Source organism: Phlebotomus papatasi, chromosome 3 (assembly GCF_024763615.1).
Source record: "Phlebotomus papatasi isolate M1 chromosome 3, Ppap_2.1, whole genome shotgun sequence".
Taxonomy (NCBI): domain Eukaryota; kingdom Metazoa; phylum Arthropoda; class Insecta; order Diptera; family Psychodidae; genus Phlebotomus; species Phlebotomus papatasi.
The window spans coordinates 19,904,375-19,929,752 of record NC_077224.1 but is presented as its reverse complement, the minus strand read 5'-3'; the positions used below and the strand labels follow the sequence as shown (position 1 = coordinate 19,929,752).

Below are 25,378 nucleotides of genomic sequence, written 5' to 3'. Positions count from 1 at the left end.
TTAAATGAGATTTTTGTACATTCTTAGCTTCTCTTCCAAAAAATTCTTCTATCTCTGTGGATTTTCCTTTTTTTCTTGGCTATGTATCTCGCTTAGAACGATGAACTTATCTATATTGACTGGGTAACAAACACTTCACTTTTCGCCCACATCGGAAGTCTCGTCGCCCAATAAAATAACCCACCCACTCCTGACCATTCAAGATTCCATGTGAAAAATCCTGGTACTTGCATTCGCCAAAAGAGAACAAAACAAAAAATAACAAAACCACCCAGAGACTTTGTGACACGAAGTGTAAATAATGTCTCGTCTGGATTTACGATTTTCCTCGTTATTGCTATTGTGGTTTCTTATTTAATTCTATTTCCTTTTTCCTTCTCTTGACTTAGTCCTTGAGAATCAAGAGTTTTTGATTGAAGGCTGAGAAACACCCTTGTCTCGTCTGTGGCTTTTTTTTCATTATTTGTCTGACCCTTGAAAAATTCCTTGAGGAAGGTTCAAAAGATAAATTCTTGAGAAATTTTTCTCATGAAATACTTCATTCACTTCATTGAGTAAAATTTAAAATTAATAAACTTAATAGAGTATAAGGTCAGTTCTTAATTTACGTTATCGAAATACTTTAGGATCATCAAAAACCTACCAATAGGGGAAGGCTTTTAGGTTTCGCACATACTGTGGCTTCAAACTTTTTATATTTTTCCCATATCCCTTTAATTAATATCGATTGTATGAGCAGAATTATACGGTTTACGATCGAACCAGGGTTTATGCCATTTACCTGGGAATACCGGGAATGGTAAGTCGGCGGTAGACGCAGCCTAAGCACACTTATGGGAAATAAATAAATATTAATAATTTCAAGATAAAGAGAGAATAAAATTACTTCAGAAAAAGGATTTCTTATCCTAAAAGAAGTGATTATTAAAAGAAGTAGACGCTATTTAACCTACAGACTCAACTTCCGTCAGAGGTGAATAATCCTGAAGATGAATGCTGTCATGCACAAAAGTAAATGAGTGAATTTACATTGAAATAATGTGAAGGCGGCAAAAGAAGTTCGCATCTCATGGCAAAAACTACCAAGGAAATACTTGTTAAAAGTTGATGAGTTTTATGTAGTGAAAATCGTGAGATTTTAATTAACGAGCCTGAGCATCTAATTAAAATTGTTCGACAAATGAGATACACCCCCATTGCTACTTCTAGCCAAGTTCAACGTCGATGTCAGTAAAAGAAATATAAATAAACTTTTATGGTTATCCCTAAAAGACCTGTCATAAGCAAAAAACCGATGCCATGACGATGGATTGAATGGATACTTAGTTGTATGAAAATGACCACTATAATGGGAGGAGGGGGGGGGCATGTATGTTATATTTGATGAACACTGGCACGAATTCCAAAAACCCAACGTGCATTTCCTAACAAAAAGTGTTAATCTGCCAGGGAGAGACATCGAGGGTGCAATTCATTTACAAAGTTTCACCCAATAACTTTTTTTTTCTACCAAATCCATCCTTTCCACCATTCTGTCCAGCTTTTTTTTCGCAGAATACCACACATATCTCCCGCGAGCTTTTTCTATACATTTTCTGCTGATTTGGTTTCCATAATGGACATCGTTAATTATAAGGCCGTTTAATTCTCAATATTTTTTCACCATAACAATTGACTTCACGCAAACTATCGCCCTGTGGGAATTTTTTTTACCCGCCACTATCCAACAAAACAAAAAGCCTCCAGCAGAACGACAAATTGTCAGATTGTCTGGTGACATAAAAATAGTGTTTAGAGTTAGGAAAGCTCACTCATTATTCTCCACAAAACGAGTTTTAACGATTTTTCCCTTTTTCCCATGACAAATCGGTTTAGCATTCAGAAAAACCTACTTTTTTTACTATGAAAAAGTTTTAGTATGTTTTTTTTTTATATGTCACTAGTTTAGATTGTAGTTTACAAATTTTATATTTATTTGTTGAACTGCACACACCGCACAGTTAGAGTGATAAAAATTTATATAAACCCTCGATGTATTTTTTGACATATCTAATAAAATCAGATACATTAGGAAAAATTAGGTTATCCTCATTGCCCATCTGTACGAGAGCTACATGAGTAAACGGTTAGAGATAGCAACTTAGGGTTCTAGAACCCAGATTCGAGGACATTCCCGTAAGTCGATAATGGCCGAACGAAATAACAAAATTTTCGGATTTACTTTACCCCTCAAAAGGTAACCCACATAGTCAAAATTATTTTCCTTTAAGAGGGTTATTGATCAAACTGAGTATGATTAACATAACTAACGTGATCAGTAAAGTTAGGGTGATCGTATCGCCTCTGTTGAGACTTCCGTACTTACACGCGACTTAACTGCTACAGGCCACGATACAAGCTTCTTATTTGGCTATTTGTGGATAGATTACTTGCGTAACGTGCAATCCCGGGTATTTGAGAGAAGAGAACGATAATCCGAGTTTAGTCATGAGTGATAAATTTCATAAAGGATTCCTTGTGAAGTCATCAGTCAGTTCGGGCGTGTTTTGCAAAGAATTAATAATAATAATAATAATAATGCTGGCACAAATTCCATGAAGGCACAAGGCCTTCCCGCAAGGGGATTTCTTTCAGACATGCATTATTATTTTTTCTTGTACGGGATGAAGTTGTCAGTCCCATGCCCGTGGAATCCAGTGCAGTGAAGCTCACTGGATACAATCTGAACACCTTTAACGCCAGAAAAATTCCCGGTGACCTAAAGGGGATTCAAACCCGGAACACTCACATCATAGAGCGAGTACTCTACCACTTGACCCATTGAGTGCCCTAAAGAATTATTAAAGCAACAAGTTATTTATGGGAGAAAGTCTACTTGTGCCTCTGATGACTTGTCTTCGAGAACAAAATATGAATACATCGAACAGAGCGACACTGATCAACAAGCCTTCAAGGAATAGGAAACTTGCTAAACCTATCCTACGCGCAGCTAAGAGTTTCGGCCCCCACAGAACAACAGAATTTTCGGCGACAACAGAAGTCGCCAAAAAGTCAACGACAACGAGAAGAGGGTGCCCCCTGTCATCCTCATTCAGGACAAAGCCTGGCAACTCAACGAACAACTCTTCAAGAGCGACATCAGGCATTTCAAAACTCAAGGCGAACAAGCAGGATCTAACAAAAATCCCTGTCAAATGTAAAACCATTGAGACCCATCGGCTACTGTTTGATGGTTTCCCTGGAAACAGGAACTTGACTATACGGTGAAGCCACAACCAACCACATCAAAGCCGGTTTCTTTATCGTGAATTTAAAAAAAAAAGGAGTAACTTACTATTCAGATGCTATCCCAGAAATGTTCCAAGCTCGATTCTAAGTTCAATGGCAACGATTCTATAAGAGGAAAGATAACCTGACGCAGTGCATCCACTGTCAGTAGGTTGATCATACTTCTTCAAGATGTGATAATCCACACGGAGAGTGATAAAAAACGATCTAAGAAGATTACGCCACCCACTACAAGGGTTTCCCTTATATAAGGAGTGCAAGGCCAGTCATCAGAAGATGATCCAGAGTGGTAAGCACCACCATATTCGACAACGTCAGAATGATAACCTAGCCCTAGCTCCAGAAATGCTTGGTTCAAAAATGTACAGACCCCAAAAGAACCTGTTCCATTCAATTTAGTTCAATTTAGTCCAATCAAAGGTAAACTGGATTCTAGGTATTCGTTAACCTACACAGTAAAAAATCATGTAAAAAAAAATAACGTGTAATTTCCAAATTACCACTAAAAAAAATTGTAAATTTTGATTTTTACCACTATTAAAATGGTAAATTTTGTGTAAAAAATAATTTGTGTAAAAATTTTCAGCGTGTAATTGAAACATGTAATTTTTACCACTATTCAAGTGGAACAGTGTCACTTAAATAGTGGTAAATATCCTGCAGCGTGTAAAATTTGGTGCGTGTACTCAAAAACGTGTAAAATCGCCATCATAGTTTGACAGCTGCTGGAAGCATCCACCTCGGTGAGTATTTTCTTTAGTTTTTTCAGTTTTATAGCCTCTAATTTTGCGAAAAAGACCAAATCCCTCAAGAAAAAAGTGGAATACTACTGCTAGTGTGTATTTTTTAATGTTTTATGTGAGTGATTGTGAAAAAATCCAGTGTTGAAATTTACGTGGTGTCACTTTGAGTTGCATTCTATCTGCGCATATTTTGCCTCGGAATCTTGTCCAAAGGGCAGTGGTGGCCCCCACAATAACCACCCCTTGTGATCATCAGTCCTTCAGTCCAATCTTTAAGAAATACAGTGTGAAAATCTGCATATATTTGAACGGGTATTAAACTTGTTAAAACATGTCATAATTCCACATTCTATTCCCGGAATAGACGATTTCCCTCAGTGTTTCTACCTCGTGGGGCCCCCTGTGCTCTTAAAGAGTCTTAAATCCATCGCTCAGTGATCCTCCCAAGGTCGAGTGAAAGTTTGATTGAAAAACTGATTGTTTTTTTTTTCTAATTTACAGATCTGTCACCAAAATCACATCCTTCTTCTAAATCAACGAGGCAATTTGATGCTGGACGTGGAGGAATCTCTGGCGGCAATGCAATAAAAAACTTCAAAAAATGTGAAAAAATTGCGAATAAATAAAATTACACGCTAGAAATTACATGTTTTTTAAGTTTACACGTTCCTTTTTACACAAATTTAGAAATTACATTCTGCAAATTACACACGAAAAACATTACATGCTGGAAATTACACGCAAAAAGAAATTACACGCTGAAGATTACACGTTTTAAAAAATACACTTTTCCCAAAATTACCACTATAATAGAGATGTCAAAAATTACCTACTATTATAGTGGTACTTATTTTTTACTGTGTAGCCAACTTCGACCGTAAAAGAGCTGCAAAATAAGAACTTTCCAAGCTCAATTTGCGAGAAGTCTCCCTTGTCTGTGGAAATTTTCCGAGGGAAGCTCCGGAAAACTGTTCCATTGTTCCCCAAAATTTCAGTTGTCCTCTTATGATTGAAAGATATCTGGTGCTGTATCCCCGAGAACTTTGTGTGAGCACCCTGGAACCCTCCCACAAAGTTTGTAAGATCCTTCACCTAACGAAACCCAGTGTTCTTTGACATCACTCAATCACTGAGGAAGACATGAAGCGTATCGAAAGCTCTGGAGAAGAGTGAGTTTTCTAAAGTTTTGGGTTAAAAACTCCACAGATTGTGTTTCCGCGTCCGGACGGAGCTTCCCTCCGAAAATCTCCACTGAAGTTGAACGGAAATTTACTCCACAATCTCTCTTGTCTGTGATATTAGGTTAAGTTAATGAACCTGAGTTATTGTAAGAGCACTGATGTAAGACATATCTTGAGAATCAGGGAGATAAACCCCCTCCGTCAGGTGTCAAGGGGTAGTTTTCCTTTCAGGACAGGAAAACACGTATATTCTTGCCAAAGCTTTCGACAAAAATAGTCGTATTTTCCGGTTCTGAAATGATAATGACCGTCGACGCACCCGGAGGGGTTTATCTCCCTGATTCTCAAATTAATTTAGTTAGTTATCAAGTCGAGTTTAGTTGCGAAGTAATGTCCATCCAAAACATTTGATGTAAAAATCGTATTTAATTTATATAAGGTCTGGCAGCTCTTCTGCTATACTATGCATCGCACGATACAACTTTAGTTCTTCGTTGATGCTTTATTGTCGAAAAATTAAAAAAAAGCAGTACAGTAGACTCTCTCGAATTCGGGCATTTGGGACCGATATGTCACCCGAGTTAGAAAGAAATTCGGGCATCGCATTCTTTGAAATGCAACGATTTTTTGATCACCTGCTACTCATATTAAGTTTGCATGCTCAATGCTCAAATTAATTATAAATTTCGTGAATGACCCAAAATAATACCAAATTACATTACAACTAAGACAAAGCAATGCAAATCTGAGCATATTTGCTTCATTCAATATAATCAATCTAACTTGAAAAATGTCAATAAACTTTTTTCAAATTTAACTGCTGCCCGTATTTAACCCTTTAACGACGAGACAGTTTTCGCGGACCGAAAATCAACAATAAAAATGAAACGGATAAGCAAAATCGGTAAAAGGTCTTACATCTAACCTTAGAAAACCCAACAGAGACTGATTCGGTGTATTTTTTTCACCTAGGAGCGATAGGGACAAAAATAGCCTAAAATTTTAAGTGATTTTTCCGACAATACCAATGAATAATAATTTTCACTCTAATGAAAAATATTATGTTTGAGTATTGTAGTTTCTTTTTCCAAAACGGCCATGCTTAAAAAAATTGGAAGTATAAAAAATAATTAAAATAAATTTCCTTATGAGAATTTAAAAATTCGCCATTTTTGAGCTTAAAAATTTACTATATAACAAATAGCTGGAGACTTGCAAAAAATATCCTAGATTCCTTCAACCTTCTACTTTACAAAAACGTACAAACATAAGGGAAAAATAATTTTAGGTAGTCAGGAAAAATTATTTTCTTCATGGGACACCGGTGTTCCAATCGTCCTTAAAGGGTTAAAAGTAACCCGATGTTAAAGGAGCCGAATTAGCGAGAGTCTACTGTATAACTTGTTTGGGAGATCTGTTTACCTTGGGTACCTGGACATTGCCGCAAATTGGCTAACGAGGCGGTGAATCATCTTGCGAAAGCACGGGAAGAAAACCCAATATATCGGTTTCGTCAAATGCAAGAAACTGTCGACTTGAACAGAAAAAGGTCAGATCACCTAGTAGGTAAGCGGGGTAAGTAATCTCTGCAAATCGGAGGTTTGTTAACCTTCTTACCAGACACTGTTTAAATTAACAAAATGTTAACGGTGAATCAACGCTGAAGAAAGGGATCTACATTATGATCTGCTGAAATAATTGCAGAAGCTGTGATTCCACAAGGATGACAATTAACAAGACATCAAAATTATTTTAACCACAATATTTGCAAATCAAATGCTGTAATTACTTGGAAATCATATATTGCAGTGATTTCATATTGTGCTGGGGATACAAGAGATTTTTGGAGTATGGGGGATGATTTGAACAAGGGTGACAATCACCATCGCAAACTCGGAAGTGAATAATTTGGAATGTAGTGCATGATAAATGATCAGATGGAGTAAAACTTTCATAATTACTTTGACATGCTATATGACAATTTGTCAAGCGGACAACATGCGCCAAATATGATTAAAATGTATACATTTTCGCCCATCGTCATGACTCGCACAATAAATTGTGGATTTGGCCCAGTACACTCAGTCCCGGCATTATGCACTTCGGGATTATGCACCTGACGAGATTATGCACATACAATTATGCATGTTTGCCTACTTTTGGGAGTCAATTTATGAAATCATTTTTGAAATACGCCTGAATGTATACTATTTTGTGACGCGAGAAATTTGAAAATATTTTGCTACTTTTTCAGAATAAAACTCTAATTTCTTTCATTAAGGTAATTTTTTTTAAATATTCTAACCATTTATTGAAGAACTCTGGCCAAAAAGTACTGTTTATTAATGCATTTCTATTAAACAGTTGAATCTTTTTGTTTAAACTTACTTTTACTTCGCGCGAAATTCGTTCTACGGCCGATTTATTCAAAAGAAAGCCCCTGCGGGTATGCAATTTTTCTCGATGCATAATGCCATTTCGCGCGTTTTTTTTTCGGTCCCGAAAATGTGCATAATCCCGGGACCGAGTGTAGTGGTTAACGTGAAATTTCTCGCGATCCAGCTCAAAATTGACTAATTTGGGAAATTGAGGTCAACCAGACAGCCACAAATGTGTTGAAATTTATATAAAACTAGAGTTGAGTGCTTCTGGAAAATTAATTGGGAAATGGTTTGATGGCAGATGACTTTTTTTTCTGCCCTCTCCTAACTGTCCGCCCCCATCCCACCCCCCTTTGCATAGTTTGTGTCTCTCTGCAGAAAATTAAACCATCAACTGCTATGAGCACCAACATAAAATAAACTTGGTAAAGATGGAAATTGCAGAAATGCTCCACAATCATGACACCCATAACTACAAAATATATATGTATATAGTTAGAATAGCTTCCCCGGTGCGTTTGGTCATTCCATTCTCGCAGTCATATGGAAATTTTCAAATGCTGTGACAAATAAATGGGGTGTTTTGTTGAAATGAAATTTTGGGCCTAAAACCCCCTTTTTTGATGGATGATGATTTTATTGATGGTACACAGAGGTAAACTCCCTAAAATCCTGTGAAATTCTCAGTCAGAGATTTGGATTGATTTGTTTGCGGGGGTGGATTCAAAATCATTACAATCTCTCTCTCTCTCTAAAGCTAAACCTTCGCGCTATAAAAGCCAGAAATAGGGGGAAGTGGGGCACCTTTGAAATGGGGTACCTTTGAAAGGCATTTTTTTATTACTTGATTTCAAGTGGAATTAAACTTCATTATAATTTTATTATAAAATAACTTTACCTATACAATTGGTGATAAATTGATGATCCTAGTACTTAGATTTAAGGATTTAAAAGCAATTTTCTAAAAACAGTCTGAAAATGTAATTTTGCTCTCGAAGTTTATGTTAATTTTCTTCACTTTCACAGACACTACCCACAAAATTACTGCTGCACGTGATAAAGTCATTATATAGATAAAAGATTATTTTAACATTTTGAGCGAGCAAGGCTTTTTCAATAAATATAGCTGGAAATTTTCACAAATGTCTCTTGGGGTAATTTTAAAACGAAAAATGGGGTTCATTCGAATCACTACTGGCAACACTATTTTCATGTGACATTTGTGAAGTATTGTGTTTGGAAGGTTATTGAGTATTATAGTGCAAAAATGAGGACATATAAAAGGAGAACTGAAAGAGCTGACATCAGCGAAGAAAAAATTGCGGCAGCGCTGAAAAGTATCCAAATGCGAAATATGACAATCAAAGAAGCATCAGCCCACCATGCGATTAAATATTCCATCTTGTATTTCCGCCTAAAAAGAGTGAAGCAACGAATGGGAGCACAATTTGATCAGCAAGATTGTCCGGAAATCACACCCCGAATGGGGATAAAGCCCAAACAAAAAATTTCGAAAAACGCAGCTCGTCAAGTTTTCCTGCAACACGAAGAGGCCGCATTAGTTGATAACTTGCTCAAAACTGAACTACGGGCTAACAATGGATGCCCTCCGGGAACTGGCGTATTTGTTCGCGGTAAGCCTGGATCGCCAGTTTCCGCAAAAGTGGAGTCATGACAATAAAGCTGGCAAGGAGTGGGCGTTAGGCTTTGTTAAAAGGCACAGGTAGTTAAGAAAATTTAGTTTCTACGTGTGACACTTAAAAACCTTTCTGTTTTCAGGACAATTTCCTTAAGAAAACCCGAAAACACCTCGATTGTCAAAGGTCCTGAGAAAAACAAATCGAAACAACCGATAAACGTTTCGGTCATTGATAATGAGATGCCGTTAACACAGAAAAAAAAAGAGGAAGGCCGAGGAAGATCCCTCTACTTGAAACGGCAAAGAAAATAGCAAAGAAAGGAGCACGTAAAAAGGCACAGCTTTCAAACACATAATAACTTTCTTATGTTCAATTTCTTTTAATTTTTTCCATAAAAAATATACTGACAATGTGTAGACTCTTTAAATTTATTCCGTGTTTCCGGTAAATATCTATTACCCGCATTACACAAAACAAAACCTGATGGTCCTGATGATAGTAGTCCCGTTTCTGTCACATATGCTTATGTGAGTTCTATTCCTTCTTTTACAACTAAAGAGCATAGCATTGATTTCTTGTATCACTGGAAAGCTTTTCAATATCGGAAAAAATGGTCACTTATTTGTCGTCATTGTACTCATATTGCAATTGCAAATATTCACTGATAGTTCCTTTACACAGATTCTCTAAATCCATTTGATGTTGCAGCAGTCAAGAGCAGGGAGGTGTCTGGTCTGGTGGATTTCCTAGAGCTCCAGTTGACGAATTCATCAATTTCCTTAGTCTCCTGCCTTTCTTTCTGGCTAATCAATCAAGATCCGTATTCTTTGTATTGGTGGTGTCTTAGGGCGCTTCAGTGTGACTGCCGCCTTTTCACCTGAACATCCAAAACACGCCGTTCCCGCTCGTCAATTTCAACGATTTGATACTTGGCTGTGGTTTCTTCCTGATCTTAAACAATAATTACATTGGAATCCCAGAAAATCTGCCGCGTTGAAGGATTCTCGGGAGATTTTTCACCAAGCAAAGATAAACTAAACACAGAAATTACTGTTTACATTTTTTTCTTGACAGTTGTCATCTGCTATTGGGGTTACCATATAAAACTCATTGCAAAAAATGACTTTCACTTACATTATTTTATGCTTAAAACATGATATGAAAAAGATCCTTAAAAATTAATTTAGCAAATTTTTTCATTCTTAAAATTGGGTTATTAAGGTCTTTACACTATGTTCTATCCGTTAGACTGTTCAAAAGTGATTTTATTATAAAATGATGGGTAAAAAAGTCCCTTTCAAATGTACCCCAAACCATTTCAAAGTTACCCCACGAGGGGCACCTTTGAAAAAAATGTAATGTTCTTTTAATTATCCTTTTTAAGAAATGTAAGAAGTTTTTATACCTAAAAGTTAAATATGTTACGAATCACAATTAGCAAGAGAGTTTATTTGTGCAATAATTTATTTCATTTATTACACCTATAATTTAGGAAAAAAGTGCAAAGTGAGAGCTTCATTCTCATTTTAAAGGTGCCCCACTTCCCCCTACTGCTACTTATATGATTATGTTGGGAAAATATGGTCATCACTACCCTCTCGCGACAAATTCTCCTTTACCCCCTACCCCCGGATCCCTTCTTCTTCCTGCCATGTAATCAGCCTAAAACACTGAACTGTGATTGATGATGAAATCCAAATGGTTGAAAATCATTCGTTATTACAAGTCACACATCCAACAATCATTCATAACATTGCCCACAATTCAACCCCCAAACATCATCTACAAACACCACTCCCACGTAAATCTATATATGCGAAAAGTTGTAGGGCGGTTGAAGCTTTTTCCAACGGTGTGCGGAGAACAATAAATAAAGTTGTATCAATCATGTATACAATATTGCTTCCCATGCTTATGCTGCTGCTAAACCATGAAATGGATCGCTGATTGAAAACACGCATATATGTATGTAAGATTTAAATGAAAAGTCCATGGAGAGTCTTTTTGAGAGTCATATATTCGTGCATTTAATTCAAAACACCAGGCATCTCCATACACACAATAGCCTAACATTAGGGTGGAATTTTTGATCAATTCCACCATGCTGGATGTACCTTTGGTGAATGAAATACCTGAACAACTTGTCCTACAATTATTTGGATATTCCAATACATTTTAAAATGAAGTTTATATTCAAAATTGTTGAATTCAGTGTAAAATTCGGACTTCTATGGAGTACACAGAATACCGGACATAACAATTTAGAAAACGGTGGGTAACTTTTAAAATTTCATAATAAAAAAAATCGAATAAATAATCATCGAAGTAGAGGAAAGCGCGCAGCCTTAAGATAATTCAAGCTTCGGACAATTAATTTCTTTTTCTATATTTTTTTTCAAGAAATTGAAACAAAAAAGAATTTAGAAGTTTGAGTCCTCCGGTCCGAAGGTAGCACGCTTTCCCCTACTCTAGTATTTTATAATTCCAAATTTTATCCAAATATCCAAATTGTAGTGCAATTACGACTTACCGCAAGCTGCAGTTCTAAAAAAAAAAAATAAAAAAAACAATATTATTTTTTTTTGAAAACCTCAAATATGTATGTATAACAAAAATTCTGACTTGAATAAGATTCGACCCCCAATTTCTATTCGCAGACGTAAAAGAAGGTTTTCAGTCTTCGAAAATTTGATAATTTTCTCATATTTCTTTAATGTATCTGACCTATCTATAAAAATATATATTAATAGCTTGACTTAAGTAACACATTTCCTGAAAAAAATTAAGACAGATTCATTAAAAGAAGATGGGAAAAATATAAAGTGTTCGATGTTGGAGTTTGTGCGAAGCTTCAAAGCGGTCCCCTAATTAGATTGTTAGACCCGGACTTTTTTTTCCATCCCGGCAAACACAAGACAAATTGTTAGTAGAGCAATGCTATAACTAAAGACATTTTCCATGCTCTGAAACCAAAGCTTTGTCCAAGTGCATAAAACAAGTCCTTGGTAAGTACTTATTAAGTCCTTAATTAAGGATTTTTTGGGTGACAGTACTGACATCTAGTGGAAGAAAAAACTGGAAACTGGAATAGAGAATGCAATGGGCACATATTAACCATTATAGAAGGAAATGGATCAATTTGACATGTCAGAAAAACTTAACCTCCAAATGTAATTAAATGTGTGTTCCCATTGGGAATTTTTTAAGTCTATTAGTACTAAATGCATTAAAAGTGAATAAGTTAAAGTGCCCTCGAGTCGACCGGTTCCTCGACTCGACCGGTGGTCAATAATTGAATGTTTTAATGGTGAATTTCTATAAAATTGTCAGTGATTCGTATTTATATATGGAATAATTGACCTATTAATGTTAGATCAAACGCCAAATATTAGTGCAAATATAAATAAATTGAATAAATATCTCTACCGGTCGAATTGAGGAACCGGTCGCCTTGAGGGCACTTTACCTTATCAGAAAAATCTACGAAATCTATTTTGATTTGATAAGTTTAACTGAAGGTTCTTAAATTAATCCCAAAAGATTGAAAACCGGGAATATTGTTGTGCCTACAATTTTGCCTAAATTGTGCTGTTTTTTTTTTCTTGACCTCAACCACTGTTTTAGCTGGCGATCCTGGATTGTAGGCTACCAAAGAAATTCACAAATTTCGATAAATCCTCTTTCTAGTAACACCAGAGCATAATCCGACAGCGTAAGGTGTCCTAAAAATATCAATCTGATATTACTTCCCTTTAGATTCATAAACTCGTATTTCGGATACCATATCCAAAAATCTGATAATATTTTTTTGATTTTTTCGTGAAAAATGCAAGTCATGCGAAGAGGGGCGTTTCCAGGACCCAACAGAGCGCTGGAACTCAATTGATTAAATAAATAAAATTATTAAGTTGTCTTTAGTCGTATTTGGGTCTTTTTGTGGCGGTCGTTAGGATATCCAAATTAGAGTTATGCCACGTCGTGCTACTTGGGCAGTGCCTTAATTTACCAGATTTTTAATATTCTTTTTTAACCCATTAATCATTATCTCAATGATTTTTTATTCCAAAAATGTCTCGAGTTTTTACAGATGAACTTCAGAAGCTTGCCCGGCACCAGTAGACGCTGACCAATTAAGCAGAAAAAAAGTATTTAAGTTGTTTTTCAGATGTTAAACTAATATTATAAATAAAAAAATATAACGGTTACCGTAACTACATAAAAAGTGCTTAGTCAAAAGTCCTTAATTAAGTACTTAACAAAAAATGCTTTTCATATCTTTAATACAAATCACTTAATTAAGAAGATTTACAAAGGCCCTAATTATTGAATGTCATTTTATTTCCACTCTTCGCCACAAGCAATGACGTTCTCATTTTATTACTTATTTTAAGTAGTTGGATAGTCCACTACTCCTTAAAATTAAATCATTGAGTTATAAAGTTGTTAGCCTGGATAGCACTGAAGAACTAAAAAAAAACTAAAAATCCTCTCCTTCAGAAATTCATATTTCAATTCCATAGAAAAATATCAAAAATCGTATAATTTAAATATCCAATAGATGCGAATGGGTTAATATTATTAACCTATTTTGAATCCAATAAACTGAGAGGAAAATTTCGTTTTGTATATTCAGAGTGTCAAAGTGTCAAAGATGGGGACAATATCTTAAAGTTTATAAAATTATTCGACAATCTGAAGCAAAAGAAGTGAATGGGAAAATACTATCTGGACAAGATATAGCCTAATACTTCTTAACAAGTTGGTGAGAGGGCGCGGCCTAGATTCTAATAAACAGGATCGTTCAGGTGCTTCCTCAAATTCAAATGAGGTTAATAAGCATATTTTTCTATTAAGAGCATATAATTAATTTTTGTAAAAAATAAAATGAATAAATTTAAATTTTAGTGGCCTTATCTCTTGAATAAGCGTGACCTAAGGTCGTACTTAGTTAGGCAATGCTATACAAACTGCAAGAAATTGTGCTTAAGTTAACTTAAGTAAAGCTTTTAGAGGTGGAAACTAAATGAAATTTTCCCATTTGAATAGAGTATAGAAAAAAAGCACTTGGATAAGGAAAAAAATAAAGGGTAAAATGATTAACGATATAGTGAAAAAGAAATCAAACAATTGTAGAAAAGGAAAATCATGTCAGTCAATTATGTGTCTTACACACGCACTTGTATACACTATTGAATCACAATCACACAATATTTGAAGAGTTCATTAATGGCATGGAAAATATATCACACAGAGTGAATGTTAATAAACATAGTCAATAGAATGTGGTATTTTCCAAAAAAAAAAAAAAGAGATTGCTGGAGACTTCTAACCAATATAGAGTGAAGAGGTGTATACTTATGTACTTTCACTGGTCGCTTTTCTCCATTTGAGAAATTGGATGATGGTGAAAAAAAATCAATAAAATCTTGACAGAATTATTAATGAATTTGCCGAAAGAAAGAAAAAAAACCGAAGCAGAGAAATGTTCGAGAGGAAGAAATATTCAAAAATTTATCAAATGATTAATAATCATAATGGAATTTTCCTTTTCTTTGGGTGCGCTCCACACGATCAGCACATAAGAGTGGAAGAGGAAAACCTTGTGGTATTAGATTTTCCTTTTTCGTCAGAAATTGGTCATCTCCCTCGATTTGGCATAGAGGAATCCCTTTTGTGTGTATTTTGAAAGAATTTTTGTAAAATCAGCGAAAAAAATATCCTGAAATCTTTTCATATTAAGGAAATTTTATTCTTTGCCTCTAAGGCCAATTTCGTTCATATAGAAATGCTCTGTATGTCTAAATATGCTATAATACCCCGGCTAACATATCAAGTACTCATTAAGTATTTAATAAGTTCTTAACTCAATGACTTAATTTTAAAGAGTGGTAGAACATCCAACTGCTTAAAAAGTATATGGAAATGAGAAAAATGCTAGTGGTTTTATGGGACTACCAAAAATAAAAATGGCATGACTAAGCCTTAACTTTAAGTACTTAATTAAGGCCTTTGCAAAAGTCTTTAATTAAATTTTATTAAGTATATAAATTAATTTTTTATTAAGTATATAAAATGTATTTTTACTGAGTACTTAATTAAAGTGCTTTATTTCCCAATACATGTTAGATTTCTAGAAAAAATAACTTTCATACTCTGATTCTTCACACAGTTAACTTCGCCTTAATTAAGTACTTATTAAGGATTTATTTAATGTACTTGGAAAAAACATTATTTAAAACCATGGACAATGCACTTAATTACAGCACTGTGTTATTAACTTAATTTAAAACAATTTATACTAAGAACTACTCAAATAGTCAAGTATTAACTGCATCAAGTGACCTTATCCTAGATTTAGATATCTAAAGGTTTCCCTTGATGGTATGATTCATATGAATCAGATTACGAGAAGCTGCAAATAATATATCGGTAATTATGGAATTTATTTACGTCAGAATTACTCTGAAATTACCCGCAGATGACTCAAAAATGATCTGTCAAACAAGAACCTTGTAATAGGCCTGTAAAACAACCTTGGACGAATCTTTAAGTATTCCTCTACTAGAAATCAGTAAAGAAAATGAAAAAGAAATTTTTCATATCAAGTACTAACTACATCCCAAGCAGCATTTCGTGACAGATCACCGTCTTATGACCTTACTTTGAATTCCTTAAGATTTCATTCGATGGTCGTCAGAACTTCATGTTTCAAAAAGTTAACAGTAAAGTTATTATGGAATTTATTATACGTCAGAATGACTTTGAAATTACCCGCGCACGACTCAAAAATGACCTGTCAAACAAGCACTTTGTAATAGGCCTATAAAACAACCTTGGACAAATCTTCAAGTATTCCTCTAAAATAAATTAGTAAAGGAAATCAAAACGAAATTTTTCATATCAAGTACTAACTACAGTAGGCTCTCTCTTAATCGGGCATATGGGACAAAATGTCATCCAAATTATCGAGAGATTTGGGCATCCATTACATATAAATTACACAAAAAGCGCTAAAATTTTAAGAATCACGATAAAAGAAGGGGAAATACTGCGAATTTGAACAAATGTGCTTTAAAATCAAACGTGAAAATCGTCAACAAAAAGCAAGAAAAAGAGCCGATTGAGCGAGAATCTACTGCACATCCCAAGCAGCATTTCGTGACAGAATATCGTCCTATGACCTTACTTTAAATTCCTTAAGATTTCATTCGATGGTCGTCAGAACTTCCAAGTTTCAAAAAGTTATCAGTAAAGTTATTATGGAATTTATTATACGTTAGAATGATTTTGAAATTACCCGCACACGACTCCAAAATGACTTGTCAAACGAGTACTTTCCAGTAGTCTTACAAAACAACCTTAGAAGAATCTTCAGGTTTTCCTCTTTCAGAAATGGGCAAAGAAAATCAAAAAGAAATAGTTCCAAGTTCACAAGAGTGTAAAACACAAAAAAAATCCGCATCTTATACGAAGCAATATTGAGAAGATATTGGCATCAATTTAATAGAGACATTTGTATTCTGATCAGAATTTTTATAGGCTTAGTGGTTGTTCCATTTCTTGTGCTTTTTTTTATTGCCCACACACATATCGTGTGAAAAAATATGTAAACTACACCTTTGGAATAAACCCTTGTAAAACCTTACTCGCACTCAAAGTTCACCCTGCATATTGCAATAATCATAGGAATATGTAACATCCTGAATTAAACAACTTGTTAAAATATTACTATACACAATCTATGTAATATTAAAACTATATTTGAAGATGCTGCAGCTGCATAAATACATCGTCCCATTGGTGTTTAGACATCAATTCCACGGAAGCATTGTAAGGTAATTATACCCAATTAAATTGTTAATGAGTTTATCATGGATTAGAAGGGACACTGAGGGAACATTGTGGGCAATGTTTAATGTGCTATTCGTGCATCATCTCAGCACCAATTTTCCATCGTGCACCCAACCACCCAAAGACGGCCGATTCGGATATCATGATCCAAACCATAAATAATGACATTTGACACAGTCCACCGAGGATGTCTTCTCACCTCAGAATCAATCAATGTTTCACTTCTCTATTAAATTGATTTCTCTAGTAATTTATCCTTTGACCTCCCTACCTTAATCGTCTCTAATTTCTCGCCACATCGATTTCATCTCGAATACCATGAGCATTACTATCCCCTTCTCCAGTATCAGCTAAACTTCTTGCACACCAAGCAAAAATACCAATTAGAAACTTTAATTTGTCTTTTAGTACAATCTAGAGCCAAAGGGAGCGTAAACGGATACTAAAAGGAGGAATATTCCTCAGAATTCATGAAGTTTCGTGGCTTCTGAAAGAGAATAACATCCTTCAAGGAAGTTCTACAAAAATTCAATATAAGAGGATCTGTAAAATATATATGAAATTCCTATAAACTCAGACAAAGAATATTGCAAATGGCCTTGTGAAGTAGAATCCTACGTAGGACCAATAACGTAGGGGAATTTAGGATCAGAATGAACCATCAATTGGAGCAGCTCGGGGAATCCGATATATACCGGATTTGTGGAATCTGGATTCGGAGTGCATAAGATCAAGAAGACATCTCAGGAGGAGATGAAAAAACGTAGTGGATGCTTCTGGCAGGCAATGGCTGCGAATAGCCGAAAATGGAGAGGAGTGGTGGCATAGAGAAACCACGAACCTAAAGCTAACGAACAAGGAATCTTGTCTTTCTAAAGAGAATTAGACGAGGGGCTAACAACATCCTTCCACATTAAAAAAACAATATTGTTACGAAAGTCCCCAAGGAGTATCGGATATACGCCGATCTTCACGGAAACGTTGTATGCTACGTCAAAAGGAAAAGAGATTATCGTCATGGAACCTACTAAAGAGTGAACCGGAACCGATAAGAAAATGATGAAGGGTTGACTTCAGGAAGGGGATGGTAAAGTGATGAAGGGAACTAGCAGAGAGGCGCCAGGACTAGAAGAGGTCAGTGCAAGAAGCCTGATCCTTGAAAGAAACATTCCAGCTCCATTTTCAATAGTCTACCCTTAAATCTATCCCTATCACATTTTAGCTGAGATTCTTTGCAATCTCAATCTCAGCTTTTATGGTCACAGGTGAAATCCAATCTCGTCAGATCGGGCCCAAATTTTGGATTTACGATTTACACGTTTTTATACTCATAGATCATGAATATAATATGTGATAAAAATCGATTTTCGTGAACGTCCGTCCCATCCGCCCGTCCTTGGGGCAAAGAGAAATTTTCTGTGCATTGGGAAGTTATCAGTAGCCCCTGTTCAATTTTTGTACAAAATGGATGGAAGATGAAATATGAAACACGAAATGGTAAAATACAAAATGTACTAGGGTAAAGTGGTACAAGTTGGACAGTGGTACAAGTTGGACAATGGTATAATTTGGACAGGGCTTTTCGTCTTGATAAATTTACTACTTCATTTTTATTTGTATATTTTTAATGCTTTAGTTTTATAATTTGGTTTCTTGTGCTTAGAAACAAATTTTGTACTGTATTTATCAAGAAAAAAGCCATGTCCAACTTGTACCGGCGAATTGTCCAACTTATATCACTAATTCCAAATTATACATTTTACCCTAGTATACGAAGTTTCCGCAATGGGAAATGTGCAATTGCAATACGAACATGTAAAATACGAAGTTTCCATACGAAAAATGGATTTTCGTAATTTCGATTTCGAATATTTTGAAAACTAGTTGACACAGACATCCTAGCAATCTCGTCAACGCAAAGCACATGACCATCGAACGTTTTGTTCTGGGATCGGAAATAACGGCCCAATCAGGCTGATCCTAGTGAATATTTAGCCTACAAAATTTGGCATTAAGATTTGTTCTAGACCATCATACACTAAGTGCCTGGGATCATCGATTAGAGACCCTGTTGCACTAATTTTCCAAATTTCTAAATTTAACAGGCCAAGTATTCTCGAGGATCAGCCTGAGCCTGAATCTATTCTGGTCCAAACAATCGGTGCTTACCTCTATCAACCATCTAACGCTTACCCCTAAGCCTTAACTCTTTCGCGTCCTTAGGGTAATGTCATGACTCGGGGAAAAAAGTTCATCCATTCATTTTCAACCGCTTATCCCTATTGGGGTCGCGGGCCCATGACATCCAATCTAGCAGCCCACGCCTGTCGGTCCTCCGCCACTTCAGGAAGATGTTCGGGTTCGATCCCGAGGCGTTCCAAGGCAAGATTCTGAATTTGATTCAGCCACCTTGTCCTAGGTCTGCCTCGAGGCCGAGGTCTCCTCACAATGGCTTTCATAGCTTTTCTGGGGAATCTTTCTTCATTCATGCGTTGAACATGTCCATACCATCGAAGTTGTGATCTCTCAACCCGAAGAAGCAGCTCCTCGACTCTTAGTTCCTCACGAACGGCCACATTCCTCACTCGATCTCTACGAGTGATTCCCTTTACCGCTCGAAGGTACCTCATCTCGGCAGCTTGTACTCGCGATCTTACCCTTTCGGTCATTACCCAAATCTCATGACCATAGGTGAGAATAGGAATGAACACAGCTTTGAAAACCGATAATTTAGCCGATCGACTAAGCTCGACCTTCCTCAACACGCTTCTGCCAAGCTCCCTCATTACTGCAGAAGCCTGACCGATTCGCGACGAGAGTTCTGCCTCCATCCTACCATCACTCGTGAATAACACCCCGAGATACTTGAACTTCTCCACCTGTGTCAATGAGTCTCCACTAACATGTAGAGTGCATTTCACGGATTGTCGGGAAATCACCATTACCTCCGACTTTTTGTCGTTCACCTTCATACCTGTTTCGGCACAAACATTTACAAATCGGTCAAGTGTGCGCTGAAGCTCTTCCTCTTCCTTCTTCTGTGTTCGCGTAAACGGGGAAAAAAGTTTTTTTTTAAATGTACATCGAGCAAAGTATTTTTTAATGAAAGTAGGAACACATCCCCATATTGCCAGAAATATTTATAATTCTGATCCTGTTATCCTACAATTTAGAAGCATTTTTATAAAAATGGGTATAAAATTGTAATTTTGATGTTACAGTTTTTGGCCCAGCATTTGGTTTTCTGAGTTTCTAGTCAAGATTTCATAGTTTTACCTCGTTTCTGGTTTAATAAGTCTAATTAAAAACATTTTTCACTTGGATAATAATTATCCACTTTTTTATAAAAGATGATAAACACTGAAACAGTCCTCGGGGCAGTTGTAGCCACTCTTCCGAGGCGGACTAAAACTATCAATGATTTTTCACTAATACATGGATAATTGTTAGACGAAAAAGTACTATTGATATTCCAAGCAATATTGCCATTTGGATGAGCAACTTTAGAAATAGATTTTTTCAGGATGTTTGCATCAATTTTGCCTCAATTACAAAAATGTCATAAAAAAGTCGGCCAAAGCCTTTTTCATTAAACTTAAGTGACATATTTAGCATCAGTGGACTTCAGTGTATCAAGTAAAACAATATTTGGTATCTCCACTTTGAAATTTCGTCTGAAAAACTGGTGTCAATTAGTACCCTGAAAGTGGCTATATCTACCTAGGCCGGGGTACGTGTAGCCAATGTGTCGTACTTTTTTCATTATCTTCTCTAGAAAAAGTCAAGGGATTTAAAGCTTTGAACTACACTGTTTCATACAGCCAAAATCCTAATGCTCCTTATGAAATATAAAAACATTACACAACCCTTGTCATTTTTTCACAAATCTTGCGTGAAAAAAAGCTTCATTTGCTGGCTAATTCTACCCCGGTCTCCCCTACATACTTCTCAGTTAGAGCAAATGCCCCTTTACCCCAGTAGAGCAGTATTTCCGAAAACCCCAATCCTACATCTCTCACCGTTCGCTCAGTTCAAGTGACTAAACAGTAACAAGTATCGTGACGTTGATCTTCAAGTTTTGCATGTATTGCATGAAATCAACATACCAAAATCCAACTAAAACCCAAAATAAATAGCAGTAATTCGTATTAGGGTTTTTATTGTGTAGGAAAAGATGAAAAATTCAGAGTATTTGAAGAAAATTTGAGAATTTACATCACCTCATTCCTCTTGCAGCAAATTGAGAAAATTCCCATGTGAATTACAGACTGCAGCAAATGGGGAAAAACAATACCATACATTTCGCGTGCTATTTGCTGTATTTACACTTAAGAGAAAATCCTCAAATATTGCATGTTGGAGAGGATAACAAGCCACCATTATGGACTTCCTCTCTCCGAAGCCATGGTGTTCTTTTGGCATTCCTCAGCAACATCCCCCATTGCATATCCCAAGCCACACGACGCGGTATGAGGGCAGATCGTGGTTAGAAATTGCAGACATTTGGACAATGGAATAGTATGGTGTTTAGTGATAAACTCCACGTTTTCCTCTTCCCTCCTTATCCTCCACATTATTACCAGCTTAATTGTAATTCCATTCACATTTGACGTGGGATTTACCTTATGGAGCCGGAAGGAGTGTTGAAGTTTTTTTTGTTATGTAGGATCTTTCATCATGTACATAAGCCGTTCAATCTGTTTTCAAGGTGGATTTAATGCCTTCCTGGATAAAAAATCACCTACTCTATGGAATATCATCTATGAGGGAGTTGGGAACTTTGAAAATACGGCGAAAATTGAGGAAGAAATTAGTGGCTGGGTTGAGGGTGGCTTAGTATCTAGAAAATTATGATGCATTTCTAACACAAATATAGAGCAGAAGAAGATGCTCTATCCCCATCTGGGAATTATCACTGTGAGAATATTACGTTTGGAATAAAAGCAAACGTGAATATTTTAAGGACTTCACCTCATGAGAAAACCCTTTCACTGTCGAAATTTCACCATCAATGTCGAAGGCTTCCTTAAAGTGCATACCATTCCTCTCAAACTTTTCTGTATACATATACCTCTGGGGAATATTCTCCCTCTCCCATAGTTGTAGTGAAAATTAAATTATACCAACTGCTCAACTGTAAATGCACCTTCAAAGGGTTTGATATGAGTTCTTCACTATAATCTACACATATACATACTACCACAACAGTTTTCTTTTACTTGAGATAGCATCATTTTCTTTGGATCCAAAGACAATGGACAGCATAAGCATATCTCGCTTGAGTATTTCCCGTACCGTCAACCCCTCCACATGAAAAATCATCATGAAAATTATGTGAAAATAATTACACACGAGATTGTTAAAAGCAAATGTAATACAGTTCACTTATAAGTGTCTATCAACAAGTTTATTAGTGGTATTTTGCCTCTTGCAGAAGCACATAAAAGTTGCTAACGTCAGGAAGGGAATATAGCATAAGATTTGCTGTAGAAAGCACTGTACTACAAGACATAGTCACATGTTGCAAGAATTCTGAAATGATTGTGAAAGGCAAGAAGTCACGAAATGCCAAATACTTTACAAAATCAATAAACATTTTCGCTGCCTTCCGGTGTACATAACATGAGTTATTAAGCGATCATGGGAATTATTGCTAGTTGCTGAGAATGAATTTGATTTGAGGGGCTCTACTAAACCCTCTTTGCTATTTTCACAATATACCCATTCCAGATCTTGAACACAAATTCACGCCACCCTCACTTAACCCTTACCAATGAGTTTGTGATACCTAAATCCTCAATATTAACTAGAGAAGAGCCAGAAAAAACTTCTGCTTTCACCCAGAATTGAACTGGAACATCATTATTGCAAATCACATCGGAATAGAGGAGACTGAGGCAGAATTAGTCAGTATTTTTTTTCTTTATTTATAATTTGTGAGAAACCTGCTTGAATCAGACTGAAAAATAGTTTAATGAAAAGGAAGGGAATTAGTTACTATGAATAAATAGTAGGGAAAGTCTTTCAAGCTTCGCACATATTCTAACTTAGAACACTTCATTATATATTTTTCCCATATTTCATTAATTTCCTAAAGACATTTCCTGAAAACTCAGGTTAGATTCATTAAAGAAATAATATAAAGTGTTAGAAGCCAGGGCTATGTACGAAGCCTGAAAGCCTCCCCTTAATTTGCTCAATATTCTTTCCAGGAAGACTATAAGAGATCCTACTGTCTAATTCTACCCCTGACTAATTCTGCCCCAGGTCCAGGAGCACCTTTCCCGGGCTCCCAGATTTCTTTGATCAGACACAGAATAACAGTATAATATGAAGGGCGTGGCATAAACTTATTTATGGGTGGGGCCTAACTGTGAATACCTGAACACCTGTTTAGCTTTTATTCAATAATCAAGAATTTTGTAAAAATTCAAATAAATGACCATGATTGTTTTTCGAAAAAAATTGAACTAATAGGGGAATGTCGGCATGGTTCGCACAGAGTGAACCTTCAAACGATGCAAATTTTCTCCTTGTATGCAAAGAGCTGAACTACCATTTCTCATCTCGTTTCATGAGCTTAATAATGATCTATCTTATGACTAAGAAATGACGAACTGGTTCTTTGCAAACAAAGAGAAAATTTGCGTTGTTTGAAGGTTCACTCTATGCGAACCATGCCAACATTCAACTAAAGAACTTTATTTTAGATGAATAAGGCTGGCTTCAGACTTGAGACTAATGCCAGTTCCTTGCTAAGATGGTTTTGTTGGTTACTGAGGATAAACCATAAACCTTTTCAGACCTAATCTGAAACTTAGTGCTTTGATTCTGACAACATTGGAATTTGGCGGGCTGCCAAATGACATTTTCTGAAAGTAATAAACAGATTGCGTTCTCAAGTATTTATGCATAAAATTATTTCTCTCTCGAGTATGGTGGACAAATTTCATTTTGTACTTTTTTGGTATATCAGGTTTTCGTTCCAAACATCATAAAACACTACCTGAATACGCCAATAATTCTTTTTTCATCTCTGTAATGACTGATTTTATGTTTCACTGTGCCACTGCAAGGATGCGTAATCATGGATAAGCCACGAACAACGCACTAAATCTTCGTTTCAACGATGACTTAGCTAAGTCTCCAAATTTTTGGGCTTAGCTACAACCTGGTCTTTTCAGACTATGACTTAAGCGCTAAGTATCAGCCATAAAACGGGCTTCAGATCTAAGGGCCTTGACAGACATGAGGATTAGCCTTGAGACGGCTTAGCGTAATTATATTATAAATAATGGTCAAACTACATTTCCATCACTTTCCACTAAGTCATCTCTCGGCTTAAGTCGTAAGTGTGTCTAGGGCATAAGGCTTAGTCATATAGCTTAACTTAATCACGATTTTTAGGAAAAAAATAATTTAAGATTGAACTATTAAACAAAAAAATAACTTATTAAGTCCTCAAAAGGTAATAAAATTGCACGCTATTTGGGATTTTGAAACCTTCGGGAACTGGGCTAAACCTCTAGTCTGAAGACAACTTAAGTCTCTAGTCTGTAGCCCGTATAATGCGAAATACTTTCCGATTATAGCACCAAAGACACGAGTTCGAGCACTTTTTTATATCTTTTCATTTATCTCTCTTTGTTACAATCACTAACCCAAGATTTCGTCTATATCATTAGATCATAAAAAATAGCATTGATTTTAAATTAAACAAAACGCTTTACAAAAAATTAAAAAAAAAATAAACCACTTTTCGTGTTTGATTGAAATTTTAATTTTGGGACTAATTTTTCACAAATTATACTTTTACGCATCCATATAAAAAGTGAGATTATAAAAAACCTGAGCTATCTAAAAATACATAAATCATTTATTCAATTGAAAAAAAAAATTAAAAATGGCCAAATAAATAACAAGTTCACTGGAAATCTATTCAGCGTATTTAAATTAGTTGTAAAATATCAAATATTAGGTGAGATTCTAAACAATCTAAGCTACTATAATCCTACCAAAATTGCATGTCCGCCGATCGGGCACAAACTTTGCCAAAATGTGTTTGGGCATTTCCTGATCACGAATGTATGGGAACTTAATAACTCCTGAACTAAGAAAGATATCGACTTGCGGTTTTCGGAAAAAGTTATATATCGGGCGAAAATTGCAACTTGGTGCATTGATTGGTGCAATAGCTCCACCGCTATAGCATCAATAGGGCGCCAATTTTAGTAGGTTATAGTTGGACCTTAGAGCTTTCGATCAATACCAAACTTACTGTTCCCTGACCCCCC

The 25,378-nt window shown here is 35.8% G+C and overlaps 1 protein-coding gene across 2 annotated transcripts in view; it reads right to left on the bottom strand.

Annotated features, from left to right (window-relative positions):
- LOC129806845 (hemicentin-1) overlaps positions 1–25,378 on the bottom strand; it is a 687,416-nt gene that overhangs the window by 552,879 nt on the left and 109,159 nt on the right. Inside the window, exon 3 of one of the 2 annotated variants that reach the window (XM_055855638.1) lies at positions 11,764–11,777. The exons of the other annotated variant lie outside the window; for it this stretch is intronic. The gene's annotated coding sequence lies outside the window, so the exon portion shown is untranslated. The remainder of the gene's footprint in view (positions 1–11,763; positions 11,778–25,378) is intronic. 2 annotated transcript variants of the gene reach the window in all.